Source organism: Macaca thibetana, chromosome 9 (assembly GCF_024542745.1).
Source record: "Macaca thibetana thibetana isolate TM-01 chromosome 9, ASM2454274v1, whole genome shotgun sequence".
NCBI lineage: Eukaryota > Metazoa > Chordata > Mammalia > Primates > Cercopithecidae > Macaca > Macaca thibetana.
This window is the reverse complement of record NC_065586.1, coordinates 77,122,394-77,141,271: the sequence shown is the minus strand read 5'-3', so window position 1 is coordinate 77,141,271 and position 18,878 is coordinate 77,122,394. Positions and strand designations below refer to the sequence as shown.

Here is an 18,878-nt window from a genome sequence, read left to right as displayed (position 1 = left end):
CTGCTTTGTCTTCCCAACTAAATTTGAATAAAATCCACGTTAATTACAGTTCTTTTGAGAGGGGGAAGGAAAAAATACAACCTTCTGAGTAAGATAGGGTGGGGGTAATAATAATAAGCTAAGACTGCCGACCACGTTGATGCTACATGTAATGGTTCAAACAAGCTTATCTTCCCTCTGTAGATTCTTAATTCTGGACAGTAGACTCATGTTTGAAGGAACGTTTAATTTCTTACGCACACTATTAGTAAGGGTTCTCTAGAGCGACAGAACTAATAGGATAGATGTATATATAAAAGGGAGTTTATTAAGGATTATTGACTTGCACAATCACAAGGTGAGGTTCCACAATAGGCCATCTGAAAGCTGAGGAGCAAGGAATTCAGTCTGAGTCCCAAAACCCTAAAAGCAGGGAAGCTGAAAATGCAGCCTTCAGTTTGTGGCTGAAGATCCAAGAATCTCAAAGCTGAAGAACTTGGAGTCTGATGTTCAAGGTCAGGAAGCATCCAGCATGGGAGAAAGATGTAGGCTGGAAGACTAAGCCAGTCTAATCTTTCTATGTTCTTCTGCCTGCTTTTATTCTGGTCATACTGGCACTGATTAGATTGTGCCCACCCAGACTGAAAGTGGGTCTGCCTTTCCCAGCCTACTGACTCAAATGTTAATCTCCTTTGGCAACACCCTCACAGACAACCCAGGAACAATACTTCACATCCTTCAATCCAATCAAACTGACAGTCAATAGTAACCATCACACATACTTAGCATATTTTTCAATACACAACTTAATACCTAATTTTTTGTGTACTTAGCATGTGTTAGAAACTATTCTAATATTCTAAATACTTTATATGTGTTATATCACTTAATCTTGTGAGGTAGGTTTTCTTTCTTTTTTTTTTTTTTTTTTTTTTAGGCACGGTACATATTTACAAATCCCACATCAAAACGTCACTTCTGCTTCACACCATGTATTGCATTTAGAACAGGAATTATGCTCAAATAATAAAGTGATCAGCAGTGAGTATTCTCTTCATTTCAGGTCACTCCTAAAGATGACTGTCATCAATTCATCAGATAGATTTTTTTTAGAAATCAATACACTGAGATAATTTAAGCAAGCTACTCAAAATCCAAAACCAGTAAGAGGCAGAGCACATATTTAGACTCGTGTGATCTGGCACCAGAGCTCATAATCTTAACTTTAAATAATACTGAGTTCTCTAATAGAACACCAGTTGCTGTATTAGTACAATGAATTAATATTTAGTATTTATCAAAAATCTGCTCAAATGTTGATATTTGGGTTAATTCCTGACCATTTCTGATGAAGTCATAAGGAAAATTTAAGCCTTCACTGTAGAATACTTTTATGTTAAAGATGAAACACTGGGCTAGAATGAGTTACTGGTTTGATTCAGAATCTGAACATATATTTTCTTCGTTAGAGTTCGAATTTCAGCTTAAACAAATAGAATACATTCACCCTTTCCTTGTGGTCAACAAAAAGTCAAACGAGCAGTGAAAACTAAGTCATGATTCACTGTTCAGCTGAAACAAGAGACCTTCAGAAGGACCACCATTTTTCTGAATACTATCAATACTAACCTAGAAGTCAAAGTGGATTATTTGACTGTTTGATGCTGCTGGAGAACAACTGGTGGTAAACTCTGAAACATAGAAAATAGGTATAAATTATCTTCTTCCTTTTATAATTGTCACACACTTAAATATTTATGAGGAATAAAAGATGAGAGCTGAATGTACCCAACAGACAAAAGAAATCAATTCAAGAATGTAATGAAGCAAATACAAAGAAAGCAAAACAATTGATAGGAAGCAGGGAAGATTTGTTTTAGCTCTGCGGGACCAAAGTAATCAAAAAGAAAATAGCTCAGCTGGAAACAAAGGTGCTTTGTTTCTCCTGATTGAGTTGTCTTGTCAATAATAGACGTGGAAAACAGAGGAGAAGACCAAACATCTCGTTTGATCCTACATTTGGTAAGGTGTGCATAAACTGGCAAATATAGTTTCCTAACAAGGACGAGACTATAAAGAAAACAAGCCCTAAATCTTAAAATCTTAAGATACTAGACTCAAAGAAAACTTAGAACTCATTTGACTCATGTTGTTTACGATAGTTATCAATCTCCTGATCAAATGTTTTCTCATATGTCCATGCTCTTTAATAATTCTATTATAAATAGTTTTTAAAATATGATCTAAGATCAAAGTGCTGACGATTTCCAAATATTATTTTTTCATAAAAATAAGTGTCACAAGTTCATAGAAGAGATAAACTTTGAAGATTTACAATCTGACCCATATAAGAAAAGAGCTCACAGGATATTTTTCAAAATAGAGTTAGGGGTTACAAGCGCAGTTTTGTTGCATGGATACCTGCATAGTGGTGAAATCTGGGCTTTTACCTGAATAATGAACATTGTACACAATAGCTATTTTTTAACCCTCATATTCCGCTCACCCTTCCACCTTTTAGAGTTTCCAGTGTCTATTATTTCGCTCAGAGAGACGATATTATTATTGTTACTGATCGGACAGTGCATTCTTGCTTGTGCCTCCTAAGAATGTGATAATGTAGAAGCTAGAAATTTGAGGAGAATGCCAAATGATCTGCTTTAACTCTGAAGATCTTCAGATAAAGTGGACTTACAGGACAATCCTCTCCACCCAGAAATCTCTGCTTTAATGAAAGGAATAAAGCAAGACAGTCAGTAGGTTGGTGCACAAGTAATTGCAGTTTTGCCATTACTTGTGCACCAACCTAATAGTTCTTATCCAATCACTTACTATGACTGCTTAAATAATAAGGTAGGCAGTCCTTGCTGTAGGATCATTAGTAATCTGCCAGCTTTAGTACTGAGTGAAAACCATTGCCTTTTCTAGCTCTCATGTAATCTGCTTTCCCCACTCAATTTGACCAAACAACTCTGATTTTGACTTCTATTACTGAAACTGTGACCTTCCACATGGCTTGAACATCTGAACATTAAGTCCTACATTGTAAACATAACCACATTATTTACGGTTCCTGTCCATTATGAGTAGTAAGTACATAAAAGCGAAACACAGCTTGCTTGTTGGACTACAAGTTTTCCCTTGTGGAAAACTGTGGTCTAAAAACTTGGCCATTCTTGACCTGAGATTGGTAACTCCTAATTTGAAGCAATCCATAATCTGGTCCTGACAATTTTTGAGTAAATGGAATAACTTCCTCTTTTTTCTTTTCTTTTTTCTTTTTTTTTTTTGAGATGGGATCTCCCTCTGTCACACAGGCTGGAGTGCAGTAGTGCGATCTTGGCTCACTGCAAGCTCTGCCTCCCGGGTTCACACCATTCTCCTGCCTCAGTCTCCCGAGCTCCCAAGTAGCTGGCACCCACCACTATGCCCAGCTAATTTTTTGTGTTTTTAGTAGAGACAGGGTTTCACCGTATTAGCCAGGATGGTCTCGATTTATTGATCTTGTGATCCACCTGCCTCGGCCTCCCTAGGTGCTGGGATTACAGGCATGAGACACTGCATCTGGCCCTGACTTCCCTTAATTATAGTGATAATTAGACAATTCAATAAATGAGAGCAGTACTTCAGAACCTAAGAGTTGGAAACCGCAGAACCTTTGAGGTACCACAGAGTAAACACAAGTATGCATGGTGCTTACTAAAAAAATGCAGATTTAAAGTCCCTGATTTGTACCTATTGAATACAATTATTCAAAGTCATTTTCAATAATTCACTTTCATATGCATGTTTCCTTATTTTTCCATTATCCCTGCTGTAAGCAGGACATAGCAGATTGTGAATTACCATAATGGAAAAATATTCTCTTCTATGAGTTAAACTAATTAAATCAACATGTAGACGGTGGTAAAGGAACAGCTTATATACAGGAGCAGTTTTACTTCCATCAATCCATCTAAAGCATGTACACAGATAATGAAGGAGTTCAGCAGGACAAAAGTGGATGGCAACAGTGAATAGAGCTTAATGTTGAATATAGGAGATAGTACCACATTGGTCACCAAAATGTTTCCACAGGTATATGACAGAGAGCTTTATTCAGGCTTCTCCATGGTCTGAGTTAAAATATATCCATTTATCCTTTGTCTTCACTTTCACTCCTCTCATATCAGCTAAATTTTTGATTACTAATAGATGTCATGGCTATCTTGATTTGGAGGTACGAGGTCCTCTAGGAAGCACTATGACATTCTTCCCATTTAAAGCACATATCCTGCTCTGTAAATACATGAACTGGGATAACTATAAATAAGCATTATCCATCAGCCTAGTGTGAATCTATCACTGAGCATCTGATTGTCCCTGGGTGAGTTGGTTTCTGACATAAAAGAGTGAGGATCTGACCTTGGTGTATAGAAGATGCACCACGTGGTGTCCATGGCAGCTAGTTGTCAGACTTCCCTCCTGTCACACTATGGACCACACAATATTCTTCAAAACATTTGTAATTAGCCTCCAACTGCCAATTTAAATCATTTTTCTTTGTATGTGACAATAGAGAGTAATACAGTCATCTTCAGTATCTGTGGTGGATTGGTTCCAGGGCCCCTGTGGATACTAAAATCCAGGGAAGCTCAAATCCCTTATATAAAATGATATAGTACCTGCATGTAATCTATGCATATTTTCCATCATACTTTAAATCATTGCTAGATTATGTATAATACCTAATACATTGCAAATGCTATGTAAATAGCTGTTATACTGTGTTGTTTAGAAAATAATATCAATTTTTAAAAGTCTATACCTGTACAGTGTAGGCCGATTTTTTTCCAAATATTTTTTATTTGTGGTTGGTTGAATCTATGGATGCAGAACCCACAAATACCAAAGGCTAACTGCATTTAAGATGTAGCATAATAAGTGGTGTGATATTTTTCCTCTCTCATTTTCAATTTCTTTATAAGAAAAATGGGGCTAATAATAGTACTCACCTCATAGGATAATTCGAAGGGAAGTGAGAGATAGATGTAGCACTTAGAAGAGTGCTTGATGATGCATTAAGTATGCAACTAATTTTAGTTATAATTATTATGTTATATGACAATTACTATTGTTCCACTATGACATGGGGTCAGGAAATTCATAGAGTAATGCTACCTTAACAGAATATATGAAAAGAGCCAGATAGTGGGAGCTTGAGCTAAGCATTGGTTTCATGCTACTAATTCATTGGTTCTCTTACTTGACTCCTAGATACCAGATCTTTTGCCTGCTGCTCCTGACATCTGATAGTGACTTGATATTCAGGAGATAGCCTGCTTATTATTTCTCAAGAAATGAACATCCTATAATAATCTCTAATTTACAAACTTAGAATTTTGACTATTGTTTAGATATCTTAGTCTTGGCTTTCTTGCTCCTACATGATGTTGTCAAGATAGTTGGAGGATAATGGATTAACCAGGTCAATGATGAATCTTTACTTTTGGAGAATAAATAGGAAAATCTTTAATTTATTCTGTGTAAAATCCACTACCTCCTTTTACTAATATGTTTAATACCCCTTCACTCTTCATCAAGAACACTTTGGAAAGGTTCTGTAGCTTTTCTTTAATTTTCATCTTGCCAAATCTCTTTCCCCCTGCTCTGATCAGCACAGGGTTGGAGATTTTCTTACTGGCTTTTATGGTATCCATTTGGGTTGGCTCTAAGTAAGAAAATACTTGAGTGTTTTTTTCCTCCCTGAAGATACTTGTTTCTCGCCAAACTTTGGGTTAGTGATTTGCCTTTCAACATCAGCTTTCAGGAAATTTTAAGAAAATATAAATTTTCAATTTGTTCAGCATTTTTCTTGTTGTAAGGATAGGAAAGAGTTCATCCCAGATCTTTAGATCACCATATTAACATATAAAATTATGTCTTACCTTTTATTTAGTCTCCCTTTATAATGTATAGCATCACTAAAAGAATATGGTATTTACATATGAAAACACATATAGGCCAATGAAACAGAACAGAAAATTCAGAAATAGCCCAACTGCATTTGAGAATTTAATACACAATAAAGTTGTCAACTCAAATTTATGGGAAAAAGATGAACTGTCAATAATTAGTGTTAGGATAAGTAATGAAACAGAAAAAAATAACATAAAGCACAATTTTGTTCTCCTCATGTGTTTGAATAAATTCCAAGTAGATTTAGAGATTTGCATTAAAAAAAAACTGCCACTTTGGGAGGCTGAGGCAGGCGGATCACGAGGTCAGGAGATCGAGACCATCCTGACTAACACAGTGAAACCCCGTCTCTACTAGAAATACAAAAAGTTAGCCGGGCGTGGTGGCAGGCGCCTGTAGTCCCAGCGACTCGGGAGGCTGAGGCAGGAGAATGGCATGAACCAGGGAGGCGGAGCTTGCAGTGAGCCGAGATTGCACCACTGCACTCCAACCTGGGCGACAGAGTGAGACTCCATCTCAAAAAACAAACAAACAAAAAAAAAAAAAAAAACAAAAACAAAAAAACGAAAAACAAAAAAACTGCGTCAAGTAAAATTTTCACAAAATAGAATAAAAATCCCTGAGGGAACCCCTATATAAGCTGGGAGTTTAAAAAATTTGTAAGTATGGCTAAAAATAAGATATAATGAGGGAGAAAGATGAACAGATGTTATTATAAACCTAATTTAGCTTAATAATTGTAATAGATAGATAATGGAAGCCAATTCACAGGATTAAACCTAAGAGAAATGTTTAGAAATTAAAATTTTTGAGGACTCTGAAAATATTCAAGATAATTGAAGGTAAATAGTAGTGGAAAATGTAATTGGAAAGAGACCTAATAAGTTTTAATAAGTAATTAGAAAGATTTAAGCCTTGAAGTAGTGGTATAGAAATCTACAGCAGATTATATGCAATTTCAGCTTCATATATATCTCTACTAAAGTGAGAAGAACAAAATGAAGAAAAACTTATTAAAATATGAATTTATCTTTTATTTCCTTTTCTTTACAATTTATTATTATTATTATTTGAGACAGGTTCTTGCTCTGTCACCCAGGCTGGAGTACCATGGCATGATGTTGGCTCACCACAGCCTCCACCTCCTGGGCTTCAGTGATTCTCCCAACTCAGCCTCCCAAGTACTTGGGACTACAGGCATGCACCACCACACCCTACTAATTTTGTCTATTTTTTTTTTATAGAGATGCAGTCTCACTGTGTTGCCCAGACTGGTCTTGAACTTCTGGACTCAAGCAATACTCCTGCCTCTGCCTCCCAGAGTCCTGGGATTAGAGGTGTGAGCCACTGTGTCTGGCTAAAATATGGATTCTAAAAGGTTAACATAAAATAAACAAACACGACTTTCTTACAAATATGAGAGGGAGAGTGTGTTTCAAAGATTTACTTAAGTAATTCATTTATGGAGCACCTAGAAGGAAATGTTGGTTCAAAGGAGTGTAAGAGAAATAAAGTTATTAATACTGAAATAATAATGCCAAAATCAATCCAACACTGGGTAATGTTCCACAAGGCAACAAAACTGTGAACTTTAGGAATTATCTTTTCTTAAGGCATGAATTATTTGTATCTCTACAGGACAAAATCCATTTTATTTACTATTTCACAAATATTATTTACGCCATTATCACTCTTCTACAAGTTAATATCAACCTTAACAGAATTGTAAAATATCCTATACAAAAACAAAGTGTAAGTTAAGGAAAACTGAATAACCACAGATAAATTAATATTTGAATGGGACTGTTAGACCTACCCACTAAGCTCTAGTAAAACACTGAAAGGATACTCTATTATAATTTTGCTTATTTCCAAATTTTTGAAATTTGTGTTTTTTTAAACAATCTATTTCAAGCATGAAAAATAATCAATAAATATATAAACACTGTATCTGTTTTTCTACACTCCAAGCTTTAGGGTCTTTTCAAGAAGCAGCTCTTTGACCTATTTATATTTTAAGATATTGAATAGTATCAGTCTAATTATTGTTCTTGTGTATTTTGGCTTCTTCAAAAAATTATCATTTACAAGATAATTTAAAATTCGGAAAATAGATAAGTATTTTAAAATTATATTTGCATTTCCCTAGCATTTATTACTTTCAATATTATACTAAGAACATATATTTTTTATTTTAATATATTTTTCACAAGATCATATAAAATGTAATGGCATTTTGGGAAAAATACAAAGCACACCAAAGTCATAATACAGGATTTATTGCCTTTAATAAAAGTATTAACTACACTAATAGAATCATATTATTGCTGACTTAACGCATCTCTTATGAGCATCACACCAAAATACTTTATACTCAATAGAATGCTTAAATGCCTTAAGCACAGGAAAGATATTCAAAATGATAGCAGCTCTTTTAAAGGGCATACTTGTGAGGGGAAGAAGTGCAATGACTAAATATGGTTTAAAAATTTCCACTTTAAGTTAAGGACATGAAGATAAAACGTTGTGACTTTCTAACAAGTATGTAGAGGTTTAACATGTATATGTATACATTAAACATTTCATCAGTCTATATATGTGTATATAGTATATAATAGTAGTAGACTACTATATACATATGTATATAGACTGACCAAATGTTCTGTAGCACTAATAAGCCAAGACAAAAAGGAATAAGATTCAGGTAAAAACATCTTAATTATTCATTAGCTAAAATCCTAAATAAAAAAAGGAATGCATATCAATAGAGTGATTTGGATTTTTTGTTTTTGTTGTTGTTCTTGTTATGGCAGCAATTTTTAAAATAATAAAGATGACAAAGTACAAGCTAGGTTTGTTTAATCTATTTCATTGGTTATAATCAAACTTCAAATATCTCATTTTCAGTTTCTAGAGAACCAAGACATAGAGCCAAGCAGCTGGAAAGCGTATCATTGATCAAAGGAGGAATGTAAATACCTATTTGGGAGCAAAGTATTTCCATTTTCCTAACAGACTTGTTTTTTTCCCATCTCTTGGAAAACAGCATCTTCTCATCCTTGGCATAAACTTTCTCCAGGTCAAGATCAGAGAACGGACCTGTAGAAAAAGTAGTCCTACCAAAAGACTTTCCTTTGCCTTCATGACTTCCTCTTCAGACCACCAAAGTTAGGGGTTTCTGCAGGGAAACTGATAGCCAAAATTGTATATATTTAACTCCAGCACTATAATTGTACATTAAAAAGGATGGATTTACTTGATCATTAAACAATATTATTATTAGCTAAAGAAACATACACACACAGACACACACACATACATACACATGCACATGCACACACACACATCAAGTTTAGAAAAATGTGCAAAACAAGTTTTTGGGGTAGGCTTATTCATATTTTTCAAAACATACTGAATTCGTATTGGATGAAAGGCTTAGTAATAGTATCTGTAATCTGTTTATCCCCTTCCCTAGCTCTTCAGTTATTAAGATGGATTATCAGCATTTCATTTTTATTAGGTTCCAATCTGGATGGCTCTGCTACTAGTGCATGCAGGTTTACGTATGTATAGTTATGCATGTGTCATTGAACATTTGGGTACGGTTGTATAGACGTGTAGGTATTTGACTGTATGGTTATATGTGGAGATAGGGGAGTTTTGGGGGTGTGGGTGTGGGGAGGTAATGGGAAGTCCTATAGATGCTCCACTCTAGGTTGATCCTTCACTTGAAATGCTACCTTTGCTTCACTTTCCCAGAAACATTCAATAGTAAGACAATCAAGGACATTATATCTATGCATATCAAAAACTTCAGCTAAGATCCCCAAAATTAGATTTTACTTCACCATTTCTGTCATAAAAGCCACCTCCAGCTCTTAGAATTTTGCTATTTCCAAAATCATTTTCAATTTTCCCTTCCTCAAGTGTTCTTGGTGAATTTTGTAGCCAAATAAGACAGTTACCAGTGAACCTACAGAGTAAGCAAGGAACAGCAAATGTAGAATTGGATGATGACTTCTCTGTAGGAACGGAGTTTGAATGTGTTCTAAAAGGTAGCCAAGTAGACCCAGAAGGGGCGGCCCATTATCATTTCCATATGAGCAAGATGGGGATAATAATTGATTTTAGGGCTATTGGTGTATACTTTGGTTCAAACAGTCTGATTTTAAAGCATTTTAGAATTCATATCCTATAAGTATAGAAAAATCAACAGAATGCCTGACTTGAGGAAAATATCAACTAAAAATTGGTAAAAGGAGAGTGAAGCCTCTATCTTTTACAGCTTGTTGGTTTCCCCTTTCTTTTTTCACATTTATAATTTTTTTATTATTTATTTTGTGGGTACATAGTAGGTATATATATTCATGGAGTACATGACATGTTTTGATAGGCATGGAATAAATACTTGAGGAGATGGATACCCCATTCCCCATGATGTTTGCTTTCCCTTTCTAGGTGAACTTACCCTATGAAAACATTGAAAATCTTATTTTTTTTATCTCTTCCACTTTATGAATTCAGTCTATCTAGTAAACACACTCATATCAATATGTTAGAAACAATCAACACAAAACACATTACTGACAGCAGAATTTCGGTGCCTGCCTGTATGCTCTTTTTGAACATAAATGACATATTTGCCATGGATGAGGTTACTTGTGCAGAAGAATACCTTTTCAATTTGAAATAATATCTTCATCCTTTTGAGATAGAAAAAAAATATTTTTTAAATGAGATTTTCATTACTTGAAATTTTTTAACTAGAATTTTCCTATTATCTTGCTCCCATATTGGACAGGCATAGATTAGGTGAGTCAATCTGTCAGGGTTTGAATCCAGGCTTCTTCTTCTACTGTCCCTGTGACTTTGAGTACAAAATTATTTAATTAGAAGTCATTTAAACTTTTTTGTTTCTCAGCTTTCCTCAATGTAGAATGGATCTATGATAATGTCCTACAACATAGGGTTATTATGAGAATTAAATGTGACAATATTTGCAAAGAGGTTAAGACTCTGCCAAAAATATAGTGAAATGTACATAAGGGATTGATTAATAAAGTTTCAAATGACTGACTTGGAGCTGGCTAATTGTCAAAAATTTTTATAAATTTTGATGGTAAAAATACATTAGCATCGCAATGTAAAACAAAAGGAAACTGTCTCAATAACTTCATTTAAAGAATGCTCTTCCTATAAAACTACTAAAACTAAAATAAGAAATTGTGTATAATGCTGCTAAACTTCAACAGGGCATTGGAGTGGGAATCCAGAGGCTGGTGGCTAGTACAGTATTGATACTGGCTTAAAGGGGTAGGGTAGTGATGGGCAGAGAAGTGCGGCCTCCCTGGTGAGGGCTCCACCCTCAGTCCTGTGCCCACGGACCTAAGTAAGGACAGACACTTCTGTTTCCCAGCTCAAATACTGCATTTTCCAAGACCACCCTGGCCTACCATGCCCTCATCCTGTGCCTCCAAAAACCCTGAGAATCTAGCAGGAACAGACACAAGTGGATGGACAACAAGAGGAACACGCTGACAGAGGCCAGCATGCCGTGGATGGTGGAACAAAGTGGACTCCGAGGGAAATTCGGCCTAGGACAGTGGGAAGAGAGTCAGGACACTGAGTGGCAGGATTCCAGGGCACGACCACCTTCTGGCTCCCATCCATCTGCTGAGAGCTTCCAACACTCAAAAAAACCTTGTATTCATTTTCCAAGCCCACGTGTGATCCAATTTTCTGCTACACTAGGGAAGGAACCCTGGGATGCAGAAAGCCCTCTGTCTTTGCAATAAGGCAGAAGGTGTAATTGAACTTATTAACACAAGCTACCTGCAGATGGCAAAGCTGAAAGAGCACACTGTACCACATGCCCACTGGGGTTTCAGAAGCTGTAAACACTTAATCCTGGACACTGCACTTGGGGTCGGAGCCTACACTCCTTAAGACCTACCCATCTGCCTGCTCCCCCTAGGAGTTTGAGCTGCAGAGCTCCTAAGAAGCAAGTCACACCTCACTGCACGCCCTGCAAGCTGGATAAGGGAAAACTCCTCCCGTTTCAGTATTGCTGCTGATCATCCAAGCTGCTCAGTAAGCCTTTTCAGCTTGCTAGATTTCAGCTGCTTTATCCTTAAAAGAAGGACAGTTATTCTTTTGAGAAAGTAAAAATATTTATAAGGCTAAATCATATAGAAATTATAGAAACTTCATTCTAAATATAACTTTAGAAAGCACATCATCCACACCAGTCTCCCCCATCCAAAATTAGAAGAAGAAAATCTAGAAAGAGAAAATAATTTGCCACAATTACCTGTAATACCATCTCTCCCCACCCCACCATGGGAGTGACACAGTTAATATTCACAACCCAGACTCTTGAAGTGGATTGCTGGAATCACTAGTTCATTCAAGAACATCTGAATCTAAGTTCATTATACAATGCTGCGCTTGTGGAAGGCCCACTTTTCTAACATCCATCCAAAGAGAAGTTTAAAATATTTAACTGGTAGAGGGTTTACGTTAAGGAAATAAAAACAGGGTTGCTACATGCACACAAAATGAAAAAGGAATATATTCTAGGAACCTAGTTTGGAATTAGATTAGTAAGATTTGCATTCGAATGAGGGTAGCTGGATTTTTCTCAGTGCTTTCATTATTTCCTCACCAACTTAAGGTCTAATACATATAGAAACTGCTGGATATTAAGGAGTTTCCTGTAGCTCCAAATTGCCTGTCATCAAATCAAAGCAGTTTTTACATAAGCAGATTGCCTTACAACAAGTGAAAATTTAAAGCATGATCTTTTGTTTAAATAACCTAGTAGATGAGCTAGTTTTTATGTAATTATTTGTACAATCGATAAATGTTTTAAAAATACATATTTAAGTTTTAAAGGCAAGGAGTAGGAAAATAAGCTATATTTAATTTAGTCTTGTAGTCTTTTACTTTCAGATTTAACTGTAGTTCAAAATTGTCTATCTAAAAATTTGTTTTTCTGTTTGATAAATTGATCAAGACATATTGAGCAAGAATAAATTGATGTACTATATGGAAAGCTTACATCACTAATATGTAAACAAGTGGATTGTGACTCAGTCAGTCTGAGTTCAGATTCTGTTTTCATAACTTACTAGTTCTATGCCTTTGAATGAATCACTTTACCTACCTTTGTCACAATTTCCTTACATGAAAAATGGGGATATTGCTAGAAATATTACAAGGGATAATGCATGCATATGAAACACCTATGAAGATCTGTGTCAGACATTTCATAGCTCTCAAAAAATGGTATCTATTATGTATACATGCATTACACTTTTTAATAAAATATCAATATAGTCATAGAAATTAGAATTTATTAATTTTAAAATGTTTACTAGATTTATACAATATTTTATTTTCTAAAAGTTATATGACCTTGCTCTTTGTTGGAGGGTCATGTATCTGTGGTTGTGATTCCAATAACTACTAGTCTGCTTGTAATAGCCATTCTGATAGATGTGAACAGTGTTGTGTGTATATATATATATATTTGTTCTATTTAGCTATGGAATAAATCCAATTACTATTATTTCTACACATACTCTTTCTTGATTTTGTTTCCCATATTATTCAGGTGGCTTTTGCACTGAGAGCAAACACAGCTGACAGCGTGGTCCACTCTTGCAGATGCAGCCCAGAGTATTTGTCTTCTGATGGGCTGGTGGTTAAAGGAGTAAGAGGAAGAGAATCTTTGAAGGGGCAAAGTGGTAAGGTACTGGCTTCATCACCACCTACAGAATTCAGTACTTTTCATCCTAGCCTACTGGGAGCATTAACTTGGGCACTTGTATGTATGTGCACACACTCACCTACCCGTGAATGCAACACTCTGTCATAGTGATCTAAGGGAAATTACGTTTTATAAGGAAAAGGCTACAGCAATTTTAGAATGTTATTTGAGTCAATTACAATATTTTCTTTCCTTTTCTTCCTTTAAGTGATTAGAAAGTAGTTGAATTAGTTGATACAATAGTAGAGCTGGAATAAAACATTTAAGCAGAGTTAACTTTAAAGGCAAATAGGATAAATGGATATCTGTGTGATATAAAAGACAAAATGAAGAATTATTTTTCCCAATTCATTCAGCATTATAATGGAAATTCCATCATCACAGTCTCATTCCCTGAATTTCCAGGAATAATCAAAATGTATAGGTTATTTAAATGGTAGAATGTGAAACCATTCTTCGTATTTTTAGTGTGGGCAAGTTCAAGAAAAAAATTTACTGTCAAGATCAAGCTTTGTAGCAATGACAAACAGGATTAGGACTTATGAGAAGCAGATGTACCACTAAAGTCAAAGTCTGCCACTTCTAGATTACTTATGAAGGTTAGTTTCATAAGACACATAATGAGACCTATTGGGAATCTAGAATTCATGGAAGAGGGGCTTGTAGTAAGAAGAGAATTTCTGAAGGTTAGAGAAAAGTAGCCATCTCCCAACTTTGCCATCTCTATCACTTACCTTTATATATAGGCTACTGCCTTTATATACAGTCTTTGTGTGTAAACTAAACATATAAGTATGAGGATATATTGTCCATATCTTTTTAGCAATCATAAAGTCAGGCACGTGATCTCTGATACCATTCAAGAGCAAGTGTAGAAAGGGAATTATTTTCATCATAAAAATAAAGTGTTACTACTACCATCACCCTGAGAGGGAAAACAGCTTGAATTGTCTTTCTTGAGAATTATTTCAAACACCTCTTGAAACATTAATGATATAATGTCTGATATAATAAAATCAATAAATGTCTGTGTTGGGAACTAGGAGGACTCAGGGAGCTACTTTTTCAGAAAAGTTAGCATGTCTCCTTAGTAAGACTTTATGTTTCATTGGGTTTACCCACATCATTGAGGCTTTGGAAAACATTGGCACATTCACTAATTAAAAGATGATTTTAACTTAATTATTTTCAGTCTTTTTTTCACTTTCTTACTGACACTCCACTCACACCAGTAATTGAAACTAGAGTTCTAAAGGCTTTATTTCTGAGACAGGCTAAGAGAAGTCAAAGGACAGTGAAACTTAAGGCTTACAAGCAAGGAACCAAAGTATTTAAGGTTGAATTACTCGTTATTTTCACACACATTGAAGAAGATATTAAAACTTTACCAACTTACATTAAAAGAGAAAACATCTTTTAAAATGTAGTAACTATTTAATCATTATCTAAAGACTGGCCTGGTTTTTATGACTACAAATTTGATTATTCTGAAAGTCAACATATCAAACACTAGTTAATTTAAACAATTTATCATATGGTATTTCCTCCTAATAAGTCTCTTCCATATTTCTTTATTTTGAAACAAAATTTTTGGCATTTCAGCTAGCTATTACTTATTTATATTCTTTGATTATAACAAAGTTTTTTCTTATTTGGATTTATTTACTAATTTATGAAACTCATGAGCCAAATACCAAATATTGGATTATACAGAGCACCTGAAAATTTTTCTCTTATTGATCTAAAAGTCAATTAATTAGAAAGGATTTCGTTCCTGGATTATTTTTGAAATACAATGTAGCTCTTTCTCTCTAAAGAGGCACTTGACTGACAGAATCAGAGAGGTGGGTAATACCAGTCATGTTCAGACAAGACCTACTTGACTAGGATATATTCAGTGGCCTGGGAAGGTAATTCCTTTTCAGTGGGAAATCTGAAAAGAGACGGGAAGTGATCACAAAAGGAGATATTCTTCAAGTAATGTTGAAGAGCCTTCCAAATGAGAAAGAACTTTTCTCCTCAAAAGTCAATATCCTCCCAGGCCAACAAAACAGAATTTTTACCTTGGTTTCTCAGATTTAAAACAACTATCATTCCAGTGTTTTTCTTTCTTCTTCTGTTTTCTTATTTCTCCCTTTTTATGTGACTTTTCAGTCCAGACCATAATATTCAAATGTTTAAATCTCTCAAAAACTTTTATTTTTTTCCTTTTGAATGAAATTTGTGTTTGTTTGTTTTTACAGTAATGCATTTTATAAACTATTGGCAAAGCAAAATTGTAGTATCAATAAAAGGGAAAATGCGTTTCCGGATTTCAGGGAAGGAAATTTAACTGTACTCAACCTTCAGTTTTGTTTTGTTTTTTTTTTTTTCAAGGGCATATTATTAGCTTGAGAATGATCTTAGTTCTTGGCTTCTCTCCCTTTTCATGGATATGCTTACCTTTGGACCACTGTAATAGCCTAAAGATATCACATTATAAATGGAAGGATAAAAATGATTAAATATCCTCAACCAAAAGAAGGCAAGAGCATAAATTAAGATCTAAAAGGTTTCTAACTTCTGGTAAAGGCAAAATGGGTGATATTAGAATAACCCTCATGACTATAAAAATGATAAAACACTGGACAAAACTTGTATAAATCAAATGCAATACCTGTGTAAATGTAACATAATAAAACATTGCTACTGTTGGAAATAACGTAATTACTTCACTCTGTTATTATTATTGTTTCAAAGTATTTTAATGGTATCAAAGGCAAACCAGAACTGAAGGGATTTTGACCCTAGAAAGCAATATTTTTACTCATACAATGTGAGATTTATGTTTATACAGTTTTTCTTCTGAAGGAACTGTTTTTTTCCGGCAACAAATTAAACTCACTTAGAAAGCTATAATCCTTTTTACCTGAGGAATTAGAGAGAAGCTAGATTTTGGGATTCCCCATAGTGATAAGGTATCCCTAATATCTTTGCTCAAAATCTATTTAAAATCTTGACTCTCTGTTAATTCACCCATGCATGAGATGAGACTTTGGAGATTTCAGGGCAAAAGCACAGTTCTCTAACTGAAAAACGTGAGCAGAGGTATGTGCCAATGGCTAATTAAGTAGGACACAATTTGCAATTTGATTGCTTTCATGCCAGAGGCTCATTAACTTCTTACCGCTTTCTGTTGCTATCATAGATAGGCCAATTTCAGTAATAAAGACTAGTTCTGTGGACTAAGAAATTTTCCCAGAACTAAGAACAAAACCATAGTTAACCTGTCCTAACAATTTAGTGAAATCTACATTTTGAAATATAAATGTAATCCCAGTAATGTAAGTGCCTGAGAGGAAAAAAAAATCAACATGTTTGAAGAGCAATAAAATAATTCAACTTGTATATACTATGCACAATGTCTAAAATACAACAGCATTTCTAGACATGTATAGCATCAGGGAAAGATAAATTATGTCAGCAGGAAATCCAGTCAATAATACAAAATCCACAGATAAAGTGCATATTGGAATTAATAGATAAGGCCTTTGAACCATCTATGCTAAATATTCAAGAAAGTAATAGGATGGACTGATATGCTGGAATAAAGATGAGTCATTTTAGGAGGTACCTGAAAACTATGTCAAATAAAAAACTAAAATCAGTGCTTATAATGGAAAAAATTACGTATACAAATGGTTTAAATAAATGGCAACTTGAATTAAAAAAAGAAAGGACCAGAAAATTTGAAGAAAAACAAATATAGGAATAATTCAAGCAGAAGCACAGATGTAAAATAAATATAATAAAAATGAATTCAATAATTCAATGAATTTAATTAAATTCAGAGATTCAGTGACCATTTTTAAGTGGCTGAATCTACATGTAATTGCAGTATCAGAAGGACAGACTAGGGAGAAGTTTGGACTGGAAAAATTTTAAAAATATTCTTCAGTGACTTAAAATATTGATTAGAAGAGTCAACTCCAAAGTAGGATAAATAGAGAATACACACACACATACACACCCGACACACATGCACACACACACATATGTATATACACACATACCCTGAGGTAAATGATAGTCAAATTGCTCAAAAACAAGGATAAATAAAAATTCTTAAAAGCAGTCAGAGAAAAACAAATGATACGTCAGTGGTATAAAATGCAAACAGAATCAATGTCTAAATTGAAACAATAGGAGCCAGAAGACAACGGAAAAACACCTTTAGAAAAGTACACAAGAGCAAGATAAGCTGTTAACCTAGTGGAGCTGCAGAAGGCACACTAAAGGCGTGTTGATACAAACCAAAGTTTACATAATTTATTTTCAGTTTTTTTGCTGACAAAAGTGTTAGGGTACATTTTTCATGTTTGAGGAAGTAATTACGTTATGGATATTTGGTAAGAAAATAGAGTCTTAGAAACGATGATTTGTGGATATGTATAAAAATACTTTTTCATAAGTTCTTTAAGATTCAATTGGATGTTTAAAGAAAAATAGTTTTACTGTGGAGTTTAAAGGTTATTTACAAATAAAATATATGGCAACAATAGCCCAAAGTGGAAGAGTTTTTAAGTTGGATTAGAATTGTATAAGATTCTTATATTTTTGTGAAATGAAATATTATTAATTCAATATAGACTGTAAAAAGGTAAAAATGCATATTAAAATCCCTGAAAAAATCAATAGCAATACAAAACTATAGCCAAGCAACATGGTCAAAGACTTCATGACTAAAACACCCAAAGCAATGGCAACAAAAGCCAAAATTGACAAATGGGATCTAATCAAACTAAAAAGCTTCTGCACAGCAAAAGAAACTATCATCAAAGTGAACAGACAGGCTACAGAATGAGAGAAAAATTCTGCAACTTATCCATCTGAAAAAGGCTAATATCCAGAATCTACAAAGAACTTAAACAAATTTACAAGACAAAAAAAAAAAAAAAAACACCATGAAAAGCGGGCAAAGGATATGAACAGACACTTCACAAAAGAAGACATTCATACAGCCAACAGACACATGAAAAAATGCTCATCATCACTGGTCACCAGAGAAATGCAAATCAAAACCACAATGAGATACCATCTCATGTCAGTTAGAATGGCGATCATTAAAAAGTCAGGAAACAACAGATGCTGGAGAGGATGTGGAGAAATAGGAATGCTTTTACACTGTTGG

At 34.5% G+C, this 18,878-nt stretch overlaps 1 non-coding gene across 1 annotated transcript; it reads right to left on the bottom strand.

Annotated features, from left to right (window-relative positions):
- Window positions 1-1,008: 1,008 nt before the first annotated feature.
- On the bottom strand, window positions 1,009-1,076 carry LOC126963515 (small nucleolar RNA SNORD2). Its single transcript, XR_007729141.1, has one exon. It is a non-coding gene; the product is annotated as a small nucleolar RNA SNORD2 (small nucleolar RNA).
- Window positions 1,077-18,878: the final 17,802 nt, after the last annotated feature.